The sequence below is a fragment of the Eretmochelys imbricata genome, chromosome 4 (assembly GCF_965152235.1).
Source record: "Eretmochelys imbricata isolate rEreImb1 chromosome 4, rEreImb1.hap1, whole genome shotgun sequence".
Lineage (NCBI taxonomy): Eukaryota > Metazoa > Chordata > Testudines > Cheloniidae > Eretmochelys > Eretmochelys imbricata.
In genome coordinates this window covers 96543888-96548480 of record NC_135575.1, presented here as the reverse complement: position 1 = coordinate 96548480, position 4593 = coordinate 96543888, and the positions used below count along the sequence as shown (strand labels likewise).

The 4593-nt window shown below is 40.9% G+C and overlaps 1 pseudogene; it reads left to right on the top strand.

The window, feature by feature from the left end:
• Nucleotides 1-720: 720 nt before the first annotated feature.
• On the top strand, nt 721-1160 carry LOC144264408 (histone H2A.J-like; annotated as a pseudogene).
• Nucleotides 1161-4593: the final 3433 nt, after the last annotated feature.

Genomic DNA, 4593 nt, shown 5'->3' with positions numbered 1-4593 from the left:
GAACTATACTGTATTGTCTACAGGATTAGACACACACTTTAGGTCCATAGCACCTTAGGAAGCCCAAAGGAGGGAGCCTTTCTCATGTGCCCGCCACAGCTGGCAATGCTCTCTTTTCTACAGCTGGCATTTTAGTATTTTAAATGTACTAGTGATGCAGCTCCGAGTCAAACTATTCCCTCTTATATTCACAAAGGGAATATATTCAAATCCTGTTTTTCTCTCTGTTCTGGTGACAATAAGCACTTTTGTACCTGCTTCAGACTTAATGAAATATCAAAAAGTATAGCCACTCTGACTAAAAAGGCTAATCCAATACACCAAGGCTATGGCTCATGAGCAGCAGCTGTTAAATTCTTGACAAACAGCTCCTTCAGCATTTGCATCGCTAGCATGGCTTCTTGCACAATTCCTAGTTTTTCTCTGATTTGAAAAGGTCATATCAAGCTATAAGTACTTATGCTTTTGTTCTCTCATCTGTGGATGGTTAGAGAGAGGAATCCTGAATTATTTGAGAGGTTTTTTTAAATGAATACATGCTATTTAGAAAAGGATAGAAATATTACATGGACACGGCTCTTCTTCTCTCATGCAACCCTACTGAGTCCAATGGGGCTGCATAGGTATATTGGACAGCAGAATTTGACTCTGTTTTCAGATGCTTTTTCTGTTTGTTTCTATTTCTGTGAACGGTGGTGGCTGTGGTGAAGAAGCGTTGCAATGTTGGGCCAAGGGATACAAGGCAGCAAAGTGTGGGCTAAGGCAAAATCTTGTTCATCTCGGGCTGACTTGCAATTCCCAGTGGGACGTGTGTTCATTGGCTTCTCTGGAAGGGTAATTATGCTGAGCAAGTTGGAGCTGGAGCCCCTGTTTATATGACTGCCATCTTAGAATATCTGACTGCTGAGATTCTCGAGTTGGCTGGCAATGCTGGTCGGGATAACAAAAAAACCAGGATCATCCCCCGCCATCTGCAGCTCTCCATCCGTAATGATGAGGAGCTCAACAAGCTACTGGAGAAAGTCACTATTGCTCAAGGGTGTGTTTGGCCCAACATCCAGGCTGTGCTGCTGCCTAAGAAAACTGAAAGTCATAAAATAAAAAGAGCAAGTAAAAGTGACCTAGAGGAAACGAAAGATCCGAATCTATGCTTAAAATAATTTTAAAAAAATAAATAAATAGAGCATTGTTGGCACAGAGCTTCAGTTCTGGTAATGCTATCTTCTTGTAGTTAGTGCTATGTTTTCCCAAACACAGAAAGCCAAAGAAGTATCTCTCACACTAGATCTCTCTATCTAGGTGTAACATAGCACCTATTCCCAAGGCATAAGAGCATGACCAAGAATTCTGCAGGGTATGTGTGAGATATAGCTTGCTCATGCCTCACTCTTTCTTCCATCTACCAGCAATTGGGTTTTTTGTTGTTTGCTATAGGGGAAGGCTCAGCTGAAGAGCTTTGAAGGAACTCTGGTTCCTGGACGTCCTCATCTCTTCCAGATGTATATGCCAGTGTGACATTATCTAATAAAATATAACCTGTAGAACATTGTTGCTACCACTGTTATATAATTGCAACAAATCTTGTACAAAATGTGGCATGTAAGATGTCTGTGGAAAAGTTATGATTCGCTGAAAATGGATCATGCTATTTGTATGCATGTATCTTTTTTGTATCTGAAGTTATAAGTATTGGTTCTATACCTGAATTTCTAATGTGTTTGCTTCTGGGAAACACCAACAAGGTGTTTAGCCAGCACATTGTGAAGGAACTATTCAAATACAACAGCTCATCAAGGAACACCCTCTTTCAGTATTGTTATCACTAGTAATATTTTAAGGTACCTTTGTGCTGTGTCCCACACTTCCTATTCATCCTTCAAAAACTACTGATCTTACGGGGTTTCTATGTTTAACCCTTCTGCCAGGTGGAGTATCTTGAGGTTCCATCCAGCTCTCAGTGATTTCAGCTCTTAGTGATTTCAGTAGCTAGCGAGGGAACCTCACTGCTAGTGCAGGCTGGGCAGTCTCTTTCTCAGAAACACTGTTGGGCAGCAGGTATAAGGCTTAGCACTTAGACCTGGTTATCAGTGATTTCAGCTCTAGTGATCACTTAACTAACAAAAGATTCCATTGAGCCTAATCAGCTCTGTCTTTAAACAGTAGAGAGGGACAGACCAAATGGTGCCTATAACTCACACAATTATGAACCAGAAGTTCAGGATTACAAGCCTTAGACTGGCTGTAAGAGATAAAGGACAGAGCCTCAGCAGGTTAACCTGGCCTCTCCCCATGTTTAATTAAGCTTCTGTTACAAATCTGCCTTCTTGCAACATCACTTATTGCTAATGAAACAGTAAAGGATTGCTTATGGGGACAAAGAGCAGCATAGAAGGAAAAGTCAGACCCAAGGATAACTGGCATTTTGTGTTCTCCTTTGCCAATAGATGCAAAGGATCTGTTGGGTTTGTAGGCAACAATTTTTGCTCCTCTGCTTGGCCATAAATGCCTCCCTTTATGAGAACTATGAGGTAACAGCTTCACAAATCTATTTTTCCTTTGTAGTTCAAAGGGACAGTTACGGGAAGACAGTGTGGGGCAGAAAGGGGTGTTTAAGTGGTTAAACACCAAGTAATTTTATCCCCCAAATTACTAACAATTTACGAACTAGAGCAATAAAAAATGGCAAGCCAGACCTTTGTAATTCTCTCTCTCTCAAAGACAATTCAGGAATATAACTCCCACTATTTTAGTCACATGGAGTTCTTTTCATACCATAGGGAACACCACCATTAGAGGCTGGCAAGAGAGTCAGTTATTAACTATGACTATTTTCTTATTGAGAAAAGAAAACTGAGACAAACAACAGTCTGCAAACTATTGTTACTTCAATTCTAATCTTTTCTCTACATTTCTCTCTGGAGAGTTTGCAACAGAGATTATATCTTTGAGATTGGGTCTGACCTGGTGGAGACACTCTTCCCTAAGTGAGTTAAGACCTAAGTATATAATTACCAAAATCAGTAGTGAGTTCTGTTTCCATGTATCATAGAAAAGTATGACAGCTTGTAGATAGGAAAGGGATTTTTTAAAATGAGAGATGAATTCTATTTATTTTCATGGATAACAAAGTTTAAGAAAATCTTTTAATTGCTTAAAAGAAGCCACTCAACAAGTAGTTTTAAAAATTTTCAATCCAATTTAAATCCCGTTGTTTTTCTGTTTACCAAATGTAGCTGTTGGCTACTCCCTGGGAAAGCATACCATGGTAGCTACTCTGTGCATCCCCTTCCCATGAGGGGATGCACAACTTTGCAGGCTCCTGCCCCTGTTATTCCCTTCTTGTGTGCCCCTTAAGCACTCCACAGCCTCTCTCATGACTAACAACATCCCCCACCACCCCCGCCCTGCAGGACTGGTTAACAGCAAAGAAGTTCAGGCATTGCACAGATAGTCCCCAAAATAAGGTCCATAATAACAGACATTCACACTCAGCCCTGGTTCTTCTGCCACACACAAAGCTCTTTCATTGTCTCAGTTTGCTCCATCCAAAGCCACCAACCCTTTCTGCCAGAAGCTCTAGCCCTGACTTCCTTCTCTTTTAGCATTCTGAGGGAGAGGGTTGCCTATATACCGCCCTCCTCCAGCGCTCACCCCACAATTGGCTGGAAGAGGGGAGCCCTGCCCCACCCTAAATTAAAGGGCTCCTGATCCCAGCCCTTAAAGGAAGTGTGTCCTGCAAGTTACTCCACATCCAACTCATAATTCCCCAGGGAATGCTTCCTCTCCTCCAGGACCAAGCCATTTCCTGAACCTTTGATTATTCCAATTCCCCAGACAGGGATCTTCTGGCTCCCTTTACTCTTCAAGGGCTAGTATATCCCATTACAGAATCCATAGTCTAAACAATCTGGTATTTAACAGGAGAAGCTGTTAGATATTAACTTATAATAACACTTCAATGTCCCATTAAAATCACTAAAATTAAAATTTAAACCTAATTCCTTGGCAGTGCTTTTGTAAACTCCAACTCACTGATGCATTTTGAAGAACAACGCTATGCTGGAAGGTTGCTGCTTCTTTTTTCTTGCTGAGCTGAGATGAACAGGATGAGTTGAAATGAAAGTGCTGCCAAGCTGAAGGATGGAAACAGAGTGTTACTGCTTCCTTGCTCTGTTCAGAGAGCTTGATAGGCTGTTTCTTTCCTAGTTTCACTGGAGGAGGAAGACACTTCTTTTGGGTATAGCTGGATTTTAATATCAGCTGCTGTCACCCTTTTATTGGCTCAGCACCTTCATGAGATGATCCTGGTAACAGCTCCATCTCATGAATATGTGATCTGCTAATGCATATAGAAGAGAGTTGCAACTGGCTTTGTCTCTTGGCAGGAAATTCTCAGCGCATCTTCAAAGGGTAGAGGTTTTACTTTTATTTAGTCCATTTTCTGAGCTATCACTTTAGTTCCATCAGGGTTTAATAAGAGTTGAAATTCCATTTCAAATAAATACATACACTCATATTTCCTATGTAAAGGTCTTTAGTCTCTCAAAATAGTCTAACAAATAATTCTTAAAAAGAGCCCCTTAAATTTAAACA